The sequence below is a fragment of the Solanum lycopersicum genome, chromosome 9 (genome assembly GCF_036512215.1).
Source record: "Solanum lycopersicum chromosome 9, SLM_r2.1".
Classification (NCBI taxonomy): Eukaryota; Viridiplantae; Streptophyta; class Magnoliopsida; order Solanales; family Solanaceae; genus Solanum; species Solanum lycopersicum.
In genome coordinates, this window is record NC_090808.1 from 56,218,302 (window position 1) to 56,232,740 (window position 14,439).

At 33.1% G+C, this 14,439-nt stretch overlaps 1 long non-coding RNA gene across 2 annotated transcripts; it reads left to right on the forward strand.

The window, feature by feature from the left end:
* The first annotated feature begins 1,048 nt into the window (after positions 1-1,048).
* LOC101259573 (uncharacterized) lies at positions 1,049-2,937 on the forward strand. Of its 2 annotated transcripts, XR_011211508.1 has the most exons (3): positions 1,049-1,177; positions 1,831-2,299; positions 2,430-2,937. It is a non-coding gene; the product is annotated as an uncharacterized lncRNA (long non-coding RNA). The 2 variants fall into 2 exon arrangements; XR_003248122.2 differs by having other exon boundaries at positions 1,059-2,299.
* The last annotated feature ends 11,502 nt before the right edge of the window (positions 2,938-14,439 follow it).

The window sequence follows — 14,439 nt, forward strand, 5'->3', positions numbered from 1 at the left end:
TTCCTTTAGAAGATGAAAGAAGCAAATAATAGTGTTCAATGGTTCTTAATGGTCATTGATGATGTTTGATGATTGTTTATTACCGTTGGTGTTTAATGACTTTCTAAATACACTTAGGCCTTATTTGTTTCCATTAAGACTAAGAGGTCTAAATCTGAATACACATTTAAATATTAAGATGTGGTGTCTAACTGAGAACATTAAATAATTAATGTTGTTTATTCTCAATTTCTGAATATGAAACTGAAATTGAACACTATATTAATTGAATATTATAAAATTTTCATTGCAATAAAATATATCAATTTTGATTAAAAAAAATTACGTTTTAATAATCATGATTTGGGATACTATTTTTCATTCAAAAACCTTAATAAACACAATACACCAAAAATATATTGCAACCAATGTTCTGGACACATATCAATATATGAAAATTATTAATATTAAAGATACTTGAAAAGGATTTATGAGAACTTGCCAGTTGAGAAAAAATGGTGTTTGATTGAGAAAAGTGAGAAAAAAAGTTTTTAGTTATGAGATAAAAAGGCACGCCCAAAGCAGAGAAGTTATGATTTTATTATTATTTATAACTTATAAAATTAGTCAGAATGTTATTAAGAGTCTCCTACAAATCTGATTCGTTCAGACCTCTTCAGACCCATTAAGATTTTTTTTTAAAAAAAAACAAATGAACTTAATAGGGTGAATTTGAATGATTCAGATTTAGACATAAAATCCAAATGTACTTAATAGGTTGAATCAGAATGATTAAGATTTAGACCTCCATTAAGTGCAAATAAATGAGGTCTTAATTATATTTAGTGGTTGTTGATAACTATTAATCATGGTTGTTAGATACTCTTAACAGTGTCAAAAGACACTTAATGGTACTTAATGATTGTTGATGACTACTGATCATGGTTGTTGGATGCACTTTAAAGTGTCCAAATACATTTAAAGGTATTTAATGACTAAAATATGACTAAAACCATTTCATCTTTCAAACCTTTCCCTTATACTGATAGGTATAAATGGGGAGGGGGATAGTTCTCAAAGAGAGATCACCATTTTTCTGAAAATTTCCTTGTTCGCACAAGACTTGATTGAAAGAGTTAGTCAGGGCTTCAATTTGGAAATCCCAGTCCATGAACGAGTTATGTGTAAGCTACAAAAGGTTAGAGTTTCCCAATTTATTTAGTTTACATTATTATGCTATTATATAAGTTTGTGATCTGGAAGAATGCTTTTATTGTACATATCCTAACAATTGGTATTAGAGACTTCTTACATATAACTGATAATGTAATTACAGTTCATGATTGTGATATATATTTGATTAAATTTGTATATATCATGCTGTTCTTTTGTTGAACACTTTTTTGTTTTTTAAAAAAATATTTTTTTTGTACTCCAGATTTGTAAGGATTCATCCCTATTCAAAAAAAAATGTTTTAAACAGTTAATTTATGATCTTATATGTTGAAATATGTCCTCTTTCCCATCGGGTAAACTTGTATATTTTGATACTGTTATGTATTTATTTTGATTTGTTGACTTGTGTTGACTTTTCAACTAAGTTGTGTGTTGTATCAATGAACGAAAGACAATATATACACTGACTAAAACTTCACAAATTACTCTATAACTGCGTTGAGCTTGTCTTGTTTAAGTGGTACTATACATATGAACTTGTTCATATATTTTTTTGAATAGTTAAGTTCCCTATTGATTCTAACTGTTTATTAGCATGATATATGTGTCTTTTTTTTATTATTTAAAAAAGTATAAAATGTATGTTACTTATGATCAATTTTAAATATCTCTTAGATTAGCTATGTCACACTTCAGTTCTCTGTCCTCTATCTTGAACGAAAACAAATTGGAAGGTCCTAACTATGTGGATTGAAAACGAAACCTTGACATTGTTCTAACATATGAGGGTTTCAAGTATGTGTTGGTTGGAGAAATCTTCATTATACCTAAACCCTACTGATAAAGAGATTAAGGCCTATGAGAAATGGGTCAAGGTTGATGAGATGGAAAGGTGCTACACTCTTTCCTTAATATTGAATGTTTCGTAGCATCAACATCATTTGATGACTCTGCTTACGATATGCTCGGATCTCTCAAAGAGATGTTTGAAGTGCAGAATTGTGTTGCCAAGTAGACTGCCATAAAGGCTATCTTAACCACCAAAATGGTTGAAAGATCACATGTCAAGGATCATGTGTTAAACATGATGAGTTATCTGAATGAGCTGGAGATACTTGGTGCTGCTATTGATATGGAATCTCAGGTAAAGATGATCCTACAGAATCTACTGGGCAGTTTTCAATAGTTTCACTTGAATTATAATATGAATAACATGGATTGTCTCTTAGAAATTGTTGAATGAACTGACAAGGACAAAATCCATTATCATGCAGCAAACTCCTCTCCTTATGGAATACATGGTGGGGAACATATCTCTTCTTCGTTTAAACCGACTAAAGCCCAAAAGAAGAAGAAAGCCTCGTGCAAGGTTGTGTCACCTAGTGGTGCGACATGTGGTGTGGCTAAGCCTAAGGTCAAGTTCTACTATTGCTAGCAGCATGGTCACCGCAGGAGGCAATGTCCCGACTGTCAAGACAAAATGAAGCACAAAGGTTATTCTTGTTTAAATGTCGTTGAAACATTTTTAGTGGTTGTTTCTACCCAATTATGGGTTGTAGATTCGGGAGCAAATGACCATGTCTGCACTTCTTTGCAAGTGTTTCAAGAAATGCGGCGGCTAAGTGAGAATAAAGTTTCTGTTGTTCATGCGAATGGGAACAAGCACCAGGCGTAGCAATAGGAAATATCTCTTTTTCTTTGAATAATTCCAGAATTCTTTTTTCAAAAGATGTTCTTTAATTATGTACCTTCGATAATAAAGAATTTGCTTTTTGTTTAAAATATATTGGATGCTGGTTATGAAGTTTTATTTGCAAATAATTGTGTTGTTATTGAGTATAACAAGCAATTCATCCATAGTGATCCTAAAATGCATTATCTCTTTGTATTTGAAGTCTCCCATGACATGCTACACCACAATGAATAAAATAATATTGATGTTTCTCATAAAAGAAAGCGTATTTTTAAATTGAGTCAAACTTACTTATGGCACTTACGTCTATGTCATATAAATATAAATAGGATTTCAAGGTTGATTTCCAATGGACCTCTGAATTCATTAATAGTGGAGGCACTACCAACCTGTGAATCTTGTTTAGAAGGTAAAATGACAAAGAGACGTTTCCCTTCCAAAGGAAATAGAAACAATAATAAGTTATAAATAATTCATCCTAATTTGTGCGATCTTGCGAAATTCATTAAGTACTTATAAGAATCAGGCAGTACATCTTAATAATCTACCCCAGAAACACCACAACAAAATGGTGTGACAGAACAAAGAAATATAACTCTGTTGAAAATGGTTAGACCAATGTTAAGTTATCCAGATTTGTCTTTTAGCTTTTGGGAATATGCCTTAAAAACTCCAAATTACATTCTAAACTTGGTTCCTTCCAAATATGTTCATTTAACCCATCCTAATTGTGGAATGGGCGCAAGCCTAGTCTATGAAATATTCAAGTTTGAAAATGTCCAGCGCATGTATTAAAAGGGAAAACAAATAAATTGGAATCAAGAAAGCAGTGTGCATTTTTATTGGATATCCAAAAGGAACTAAAGAAGGTTTATTTTACTGTCCTAAGGAACAAAAGATTATTGTTTCAACAAATGTCAAGTTTTTGGAACAAGACTATTTAACTAACCATGTTTCTAGAAGTAAACATGTGTTACATGAACTAAGCAAAGGAATAATTATGAATGAAACATCAACACAAAAACCTAAAACAATCGTTGACATACCATTGCATCCATGTAGTGGGAGGAATGTCAATCGAAAAGAGGTTGCTCAAGAGGACGCTCTAGAGGTTTCTCAAAAGCAGATTCAAAATATCTCGCTACCACAAAGCAGTCAGAATAATGTCGTGCAACCTGAAATTGAGAAGGAAGTAGTTCTGAATGTTCATAATTTAGTTCAAGATGTAGCAAATCGTTTAGTTGCTAGTCTTCGTAGTGGAAGAGTTATTAGAAAACTATAATAGTTTGCCCTCTTGGGAGAATCATACGATAGAATATCTGAAGAGACTAATACATAACCATTACATTATGTCGAAGCACTACATGATAAAAATATGCTGAAATATAGATTGTTGTTATGAAAGTTTGTAACATCTTGCAATTTGAAATAACTATAAAGAAGTTAGATATTGGAAATAGTCATTTTTGAAAAGAATATAAAAATTTAGAAATTTGTTAAGTGTGTAAAAGTTGAGCTTTGGTCAACTTCAAAAAAGTCATAACTTCTTTGGAAATATTGTTGAGCCTTTGTATTATCTCATAATGATTTAGGTGTCTTTCCAAATATTGTTGGAAAGCTCCTGAAATAATCTTTCTGTCGTTGCCGAGCTTGTACAACTTCATGTTCGTATGAATGAGATATGTGCATTGAAAGTTGAGTTGTTCAAATAAGGAAATGTCCAATCTAGATTTTTTTGAAGGGCATTATGATCTTTTCCATACCCTTATTTTAATTTATTTTTAATTAATTAACTAAGGGTCAAAACTGAATTGGTTCAATTTTCACAATCGAAAATTAACGCTAGGGTTCTAGAGAGAAGAATCCAAGAGAAAAAAGAAGAGAAAGAGCAAGATTCTTTGTTTCGTAAGCAATTGATTGTGAATTTCTTCAAGGATTTGATCCTACAATATATGTGAGTCTTTCATAGCGTTGAATTCGTTCAATGAAGATCTCTTCCACCAACACCTTGTCTTCCTTATCTTTGATGCACTTCACATGATCCAAGTCGTGAGCCTTCTTCTCTCACTTTTGTGAGCCTATACAATTTCATATCCCACCTATGTCGCCTAGTCTGACATACCGTCATTCGAAATCCTCCATGATAATTACATTGTCACAAAGGTCAGTTGGTGTTTAAGCACCCACAATGTCCAGCATAGGTCCGCCATTGCCCACTTATTACCGTATTCGAGAAAAAATATTTTAAGGTTTCAATCAAAAAAGTCACTCAACGTTCTTTTATAACCTCAAAGTCACTTAAATAATACTCCCTCCATTGAAAAAAAAAATAACTTTATTTTTTTTAGTCCGTTTAAAAAAGAATGACCTCTTTTTCTTTTTTGGCAACACGTTAATTTTAATTTTCCACGTGACATGTTTAAGACCACAAGATTAAAGGACCTTTTGGTAAATTTGACATAACTTTAATTTAAAACCACACGATTAAAAAGTCTTTTCTTTTTTAAACTCCACTTCAAGTTAAACTAGGTCTTATTTTTTTAAACGAAGGGAGCATTCTTTTCACAAAAAGTCACTCAATTTTCTTTATATCGCAAAGTCACTCTACTAATAATTCTTCTCATGAAAAATCACTCAATTAAGTCAAGTAAGGATACTTCTAATAGAAAGTCACTCTACTAATAATTCTTTTCACAAAAAGTCACTCAACTATTGATATTTTATTTCGAAAGTCACCCAACCAATTTAAATAATTTTTTAATTAAATTTTATTGAACTTTTTTTTGTTTGGACAATTTTTTTATAATAAATAAATTAAATGTTCATTTTAATTATTTATTAAATTTTATTAAAAAACATTTTTTGGCAAATCAATAACAGAAGTATTTCACTTAGTGCATGAAATTATTAACAATTTCCTGTAGTTTGTATAGTCAATTTCATTAATATATAGAAGTTTTTCTTATAGCATCATTTTAAAAGACGATATAAAACAAAAATATTTCACTTTGTGCATGAAATTATTAACAAAAACCTTATTATTTTTTGTATTGGATACACAATACCTCTTATTTCATAAAAAAAAAAGTTTAAAATGAAATTCCTTTAATACTAAACTAATACTGTCAATTTGAACAAAATTCTAATTAAGATTGAGATAAGTACATTGTCAATTTGAACAAAATTCTAATTAAGATTGAGCTAAGTACATTATACAACTATAAGCCGTATATTCTTCACGTATGAATATGTTAGAGGATTATTTGAATTACTTTAAGTAAATTCATTTCCGTATTTCTCTTTTCGAACTACTTTTCTATATATATTTTTTCTTGACACGAAGGTTTACCGAAAATAGCTTCTCTAACTTTTAAATATAGGTATACATACACACTATCCTCTCCAGACCCCATTTTACAATTGTTGTGATGATATTAATTAGTGGATTACTTATATTTGTGTTTACTGGAATCTAGCTAGTATGCAATACGTTCTTATTAGTTTCATTATATTTATTATGCATGCATGTCTTATTTTCTATCAGTATATGTACTCACACGTTGCACGGATATACTAAAAGGAAAACCATATAATGAGTTATATTTCTTATGAAATATAAATATCCAAAAAAATTAAATAAACTAAAAATTAAATGAAAAAGAATATAATATTTTGAAATTATTTTAATCACAATATAAAGTTATTTTGTGGTCCCAACAGTAATTATAATTTTTATAATAAACATAAGTCGTTTATATTAATCTACCATATAATATAATATATAATTATTATATTAAGGTTTTGTGTATGTGAAGTATTCCTTTCGTCTCATACAAGTTGATCACTGTTAATTTTCTACGGTACTTAAAAAAAAATAAGAAGATCATTTTTCTAGTTCACGCCTTAAAATACTTCTAGTTAAAAATACAAATAAATATAAATTCTTTCAAAAATAAAATTAATTGCAAGAGTAATAAAAAATTTTTATTAAAGTTTAATTGATTTAGAAGTGATTAACTTATATAATTTAATTATATTTAGTATAATGATAAATTAATATGCAACAATTATATTTAATATAATAATAATAATATTCATCAGTTTACTTTTAATGTCATGTTTTCTTTTTTTAATTAAAACATAAGAATTTTTACTAACAATTTACGATATATTTTTTTATTATATTAATATGTAAATAATGGATATTTATAGTGCTCTTCGTATAGTTTTAAAATATAAAATATTTTTAAAAAAATATCAAATTAATATAATTTTATTTTATTTTAAAAATTGATCAAATTAACTTTGGTAAAAACTAAATATGACAGTAAAAAATTGACAGAGAAGGTATAAAATGAAGGAAGAGTACAACTTTTTAGATATAAGTAAAGACTTCTATGCAACATTTCAATAATTACATCTTTCTTTCTTTATTTTTAACTAAGCAAAATGGCCATGGGCCAATTTATTTTTAGATCTAGAGCTAATCCGTCAACAATCGTATGTTTTGTGAATGGCGAGTTCATTTTCTTGAATTCGCATTGCTTAATAAGAACTTTGATTGAAGAGTACTAACATGAATCAACTACTTGTCGTGGAGTTAATTTTGCAAAATTTATCAATTGATGTCTTCTTCGGCTCTATTTTGCGTCGATGCTACTCTATTTGGGATGGTCAACTAAGGTATTGTATTTTAAAATAAATTTTATTAGTACATGCATGCTATAACTTAGTTGCAATAAGATGCAAATTTTGTTATTTTGCTTGGTGATTGAGAGTTTATGTTATGAAAATGTGTCTTATTTATGTTTCTTTGCAATGTCATGTTATATATATATATACTATATATATATATATATATATACTATATATATATATATATATACTATATATATATATATAGTATATATATATACATATATATATATATATGTATATGTATATATATATATATATATATGTATGTATATATATATATATATGTATGTATATATATATATATATGTATGTATATATATATATATATATATAAAATCTTCAATAAAAACAGGAAAAAATATATTAACAATATGAAGTTGGAGAAAATAGAAATGGACATGCAACAACACCATAGATGATTATTATTTATAGATGAGAATTAAGTAGAAGGAAGTTGAGAAGACATCTTATTTAATTACATAATTCAAATAGATGGAGTTTTTTTTTTTTTGTAACTTTCATGTGATATAATTATATGTAACGAATATGATCGCATAAACTAACTAACCAAAATCATGATTTTAAAAACTCAAAGAAGGGAGAAAAAAAATAAATAGTTTTCTAGGTCATTGAGAGGTGCCACATCACCTTGTTTATATCCAGCTTTATTATATATATAGATTTTTTTGTATTTAATTAAGTAATATAAATTTAATATAAATTAAATAATAAAGATTAAATACTTAAAATATTTAAAAAAATATTTTTCTTTCATAATTATATTAGAAGAAGGACAAAAAATTTTAAAAAATATTTTTCTATTAATAAAAGAAATTAGAGAGGTATGAATTATGAATTACTCTTTTTAAGTTAGCATGTAAAGAATCTTTTTTGTAAATGTTTTTCCATTAATATAATACTTATTGTAATAAATTATATAATGATTTTTGCAATAAAATAATTAATTTAAATAAAAACGAAAAGCCAAGAAAATGAGAAAAAAAGATAAATACATGTGGAGATCATAGACAGGTGTCACAACACCTTGTCTACAATTCTCCTATATATTATATTAAGATTAAGATTTAAGATATATTAACTTAAAAAAATATTATGAATGAATTAATTAAGTCCAATAAATATAAATCTATTTAAAGTCCAATTTCATTGGTCTGATTTATTGATTTTGGCAACAAATAAAGGACCTATTTTTTTTATGTCAATGTATCATTTCATCTTAAAGAACCGATTTGATGTAATGTGTCCCGTCAAATGACAAGACACACAAAGTCAAAAGAATAAGTCAATAGGAGTATAATACATGTCAAATAACATGACATGCCTACTCAAATAAAATGTCATAAAATGTGTCACATAATTATATGTGACATGTTCTGACCAATCAAATACCGTCATGTCATTTAAATAAGTTAGGTAATTTATGATTTTATAGACTAATTTTACAACGTTTGGCTATAGTTAATTAAGGTTATTGATGTTTATGCAAGAAATTTTTTGTGCATCTACTCCTTTGATAAATATCTTAGAGAAAAGACATAATATTACCATTGAAGTTGTTTTGAATTTTTAAAGACACTTTAATTTTAAAAACGTCTTATTACCCCAAAAAAGTTTTGAATATTTTTATAAAAGGACCATTTTAACCCATTTTCTCATTATGTTTGAGAACACGCACATGATGCGCGCGAAGATCTATTTTTAATGCCAAAAACCAATTAAAAACTGCCACATCTAAGTTATTTTCTTTATTAATTATTTATTTCATTCCAATTCATTCTTCCCTAACAAAATAGTCAGGTACTCTATGTTAGAACTGATGAAATCAACTCAATAAGGTATGAATTAGTTTTAATTTCAATCCAAAAAGCTAGTTTGAAGTTCTCCGAGGTTTCAATTCTTCTTAATTTCATTTATTTTTGAGAATCTAAAAATCAAACCAAACTCTCATCAGTTGTTTTTTCGGAAGGATCAACATCGATCTGGGACTTTCCAACTTCTGAACTTTGATCGGCAGCGTCATCATCGGGGTCACAAGATGTTTCCAAGACTTGTCCATGGAAGCTCATGTTTTATCAAGCCATGATTTGACAACAAGTCCAATCGTCAGCCACTCAAAAGACATGGCTCAGAATACCATTACTATCGATTTCAATGAATTATTCTTCGTTATTGAAATCACAAGCAACTTTTCTGATATACATGCCGATAAGGGTTCAGCTGAATCGATTTGCTATTTATACTATTCTAACATGTATTCTTCAGTTCATTGTTTGCTCCACTAGTTTTCCAAGAAATTTGATCAAGAAAGATCAAAATTGTAGGAGATGATCTTCAACAATGCTTATGATTGAAGAAAATGTTGAATGCCTTGAATCGGATCCGTTACAACAGAAAGAACGGGAGTCTCGCTGCCCGGTCAGCGAGTCGGAGGGTCCAGGGGAACGACGCGCCACCTGGCCTGGGGGTCCAGGGGGGGAGGGGGCGGAGTCGCCCCCGGCCCGACGGTATACAATGTTGTTGTATTGGACCCTTAATTATCTGTGAATTCTATATTTTGGGCCCAAGCTTGTTAGGGCGTAGCTTAGCACTATGTATAGACGCTATGGCAAACCCTATTCTGTATTCTGTTCTCGCCTTTCCATAATAAAACTGCTCCCCCTCTTCCCCGTGGACGTAGCCAATTTATTGGTGAACCACGTAAATCTGTTGTCTTATTTTTTACATTTATATTTTCTCGTATTATCTCGAATTCTGCATAATAAATTGGTATCAGAGCCTCTCGGTTAATCGGTGTTCTTGAAGAATTTGAGATGTCTGCTTTGAACGTGAAAATCGATAAATTCATAGAGAGGAACAGTTTCAGTTTATGGCAGATCAAGATGCGGGCTTTGTTGAAACAACAAGGCTTCTGGGTGCCGTTGTCGAAAGACAAGAACACCGTCGTTACTCCTGAGATGGCGATTCTGGAGAAAAAGGCGCACTCGACGATCTTGCTGTGTCTCGCGGATGAAGTCATCACAAAGGTCTCGAATGAAGAGACTGTTGTTGGTCTATGGTTGAAGCTGGAGAGTTTGTACATGACAAAATCTCTAACCAACAAGCTGCTTCTGAAACAACATCTATTCGGTTTACGAATGGCTGAAGGTACACAACTCAGGGAACATTTAGAGCAATTGAATACTTTGTTATTAGAATTGCGTAATATCGATGTGAAGATTGAGGATGAAGATGCTGCCCTGATTCTGTTAGTATCTCTCCCAATGTCGTTTGAGAATTTTGTTCAATCGTTCATTGTTGGGAAAGATACTGTGTCGCTGGAAGAAGTTAGATCGGCTCTTCGTAGCAGGGAATTACGGCATAAGGCTAACGACACAAGTACGGACATACAGCCTTCCGGTCTGTTCACCAGTAGCGGAAAGGGAAGGAAAAACGGCGGAAAGAAAAATAAGCCGATGCCGAAGGGTGCAAAGCCGGATGATGTTTGCAATTACTGCAAGGAGAAGGGACATTGGAAATTTGATTGTCTGAAGAAGAAGAAGCAATTGGAAAAACAATCAGTTTCTGCTGTTGTTGCTGAAGAAGACACCAATTCTGAAGAAGACATTGCCCTAGTTGCGGATGAGCACACTCATCATTCAGATGTGTGGGTTCTCGATTCTCGGGCATCCTATCACATCTGTCCTAGGAGATAGTGGTTCACAACTTATGAGTAGGTAGACGGAGGCAGCATCTCAATAGCCAACAATTCTGTCTGCAAGGTGGTTGGGACAGGCTCGATCAAGATAAGGACACATGACGGTAGCTTCTGCACATTGAATGAGGTCAGGCACGTTACATTGATGACGAAAAATCTAATATCTCTCAGTTTTTTGGACAGCAAGGGATTCAGCTGGTCGGGAAAAGATGGAGTCTTGCGGGTCTGGAAGGGTTCAAATCTGATTCTGAAAGGTGTCATGCATGGTACTTTGTATTTTCTAAAAGGTTCCACGGTTACAGGTTCAACCCATGTTGCATCGTCAGAAGTTCACCAGGAGGATATGACTAAGTTATGGCACATAAGACTTGGTCATATGGGTGAAAGAGGGATGCAAATTCTATCAAAGGAGGATCTTCTTGCTGGTCATAAGGTTAAGAGCCTAGAGTTTTGTGAACATTGTGTCTTTGGAAAACTACATCGCAACAAGTTTTCAGAGGCCATTCACAGAACAAAAGGCACACTTGATTACATCCATTCTGGTTGTTGGAGTCCATGCCGTGTTGAGTCTTTGGGAGGCTGCAGATTTTTTGTGTCCATTATTGATGACTACTCAAGGATGACTTGGGTGTACATGATGAAGCATAAAAGTGAAGCTTTCCAGAAGTTCAAGGAGTGGAAAATTTTGATGGAAAATCAAACAGGGAAGAAGATCAAGAGGTTGCGAACTGATAATGGGCTGGAATTTTGCTGGTCTGAATTTGATCAACTCTGTAAGGATGAAGGGATTGCTCGACATCGTACAATCAGAAATACGCCACAGCAGAACGATGTAGCTAAGCGAATAAATCAAACAATTCTGGAGAGAGCAAGGTGCATGCTCTCTAATGCTGGTACAGCTTGCTACTTGATTAACCGCGGACCACATACACACATACAGTGCAAGACACCTATGGAGATGTGGTCAGGAAAAGCTGTTCATTATTCAAATCTGAAAGCTTTTGGTTGTACGGCTTACTATCACGTCAGTGAAGGTAAGTTAGAACCAAGATCTAAAAAGGGAGTATTTGTGGGCTACGGAGATGGAGTGAAAGGTTTCAGAATCTGGTCTCCAGCTGAAAAGAGGGTTATTATGAGCAGGAACGTTGTCTTTGATGAAAGTTCTCTGCTTAGAACCATTGTGAAGCCTACAACTACGTCATAAACTGGGAGTCTTGATAAACAGGTGGAGTTTCAAGTCATTCAGAACGAGAGCGATTTGAAAGAACCTGAAGAGGAGGATCAAGAGCCACAGACAGAAACTGATATTCCAGAATATATGCCATCAGAGTATAGCTCAAGATCGGCCAAGGAGGGTTGGAGTTCAGCCACCTACGAGGTATGGTTTTGAGGACATGGTGGGTTATGCACTGCAGGTTGCTGAAGAGGTAGATACATCTGAGCCGTCTACTTACAAAGAAGCCATTTTAAGTCCTGATTCTGAAAAATGGTTTGTTGCTATGGGAGATGAGATGGAGTCCCTACACAATAACCAGACATAGGATCTGGTCATACAGCCTTCAGGGAGAAAGATTATTACTTGCAAATGGGTTTTAAAGAAGAAGGAAGGGATATCACCAGCAGAAGAAGTCAAGTATAAAGCCAGGTTTGTTGCCAGAGGTTTCAACCAAAGAGAGGGAGTAGACTACAATGAGATATTCCCACAAGTGGTCAGACATACTTCCATCTGAGTGTTACTAGCGATAGTTACACATCAGAATCTAGAGCTTGAACAACTTCATGTGAAGACAACGTTTCTACATGGAGAGTTGGAGGAAGAGATATACATGACTCAGCCGGATGGTTTCCAAGTTCCAGGGAAGGAAAATCACGTCTGCAAGTTGAAGAAGTCCTTATATGGACTTAAGCAGTCTCCAAGGCAGTGATACAAAAGGTTTGACAGCTATATGGTGAAGTTGGGCTATACTCGGAGATCATATGATTGTTGTGTCTACTACAATAGGCTCAAGGATGATTCATTCATATATCTGGTGCTTTATGTAGATGATATGCTGATAGCTGCAAAGAAGAAGTATGACATTCAGAAGCTGAAGGGTTTACTTAGTGCTGAGTTTGAGATGAAGGATCTGGGAGCCGCTCGGAAGATTCTAGGGATGGAGATGATTAGAGACAGAGAGAGAAGGAAACTTTTCTTGTCACAGAGAAGCTACACTCAGAAGGTCTTGGCGAGGTTTGGCATGTCTTCATCTAAGTCTATTGATACCCCTAGTGCTGCCAATATCCATCTCACTGTCATGTTCTCCACAGTCAGAAGATGAGAAGGAGTATATGTCACAAGTCCCTTATGCCAGTGCCGTAGGAAGTTTGATGTATGTTATGGTCTGTACAAGGCCAGATTTAGCACATGCAGTCAGTGTAGTGAGCAGATTCATGGGAAAACCAAGGAAAGAACATTGGCAGGCTGTGAAGAGAATTTTTCGGTACCTTAGAGGTACATCTGACGTTGGTCTCATTTATGGAGGTGATACTCAGTGCTTGGTTACTGGATATTCTGATTCTGACTATGCTGGAGATGTTGACACAAGAAGATCAATGATTGGCTATGTGTTTACCCTTTGAGGATCTGTCGTCAGTTGGAAGGCAACTTTGCAACCTACAGTGACTTTGTCTACTTTGGAAGCGGAGTACATGGCCTTGACAGAGGCTGCAAAAGAAGGGATTTGGCTGAAAGGGCTGGTTAGTGATCTTGGTGTGCATCATGATCAGGATACGGTGTATTGTGACAGTTTGAGCGCAATTTGTCTAGCAAAGGATCAAGTCCATCATGAGAGAACCAAGAATATTGACGTGAGGTATCATTTTCTGAGAAGTGAGAAGAGAATCAAGGTGAAGAAAGTAGAAACTGCTGATAATCCTGCTGATATGTTCACAAAGCCGGTTCCACAGAGGAAGTTTCAACACTGTTTGGACTTGCTAAACATCAGAAGCTGTTAATTGCCCTGCGGGGCAATTCTGAGGAAGAGGGGGAGGCCTGGCACTATCATAGTGCGTCTGAAGAATCTGTTTGGAGAATTCAAGTCAAGGTGGAGATTTGTTGAATGCCTTGAATCGGACCCGTTACAACAGAAAGAACGGGGATCTCGCTGCCCCGTCAGCGAGTCGGGGGGTCCAGGGGGCG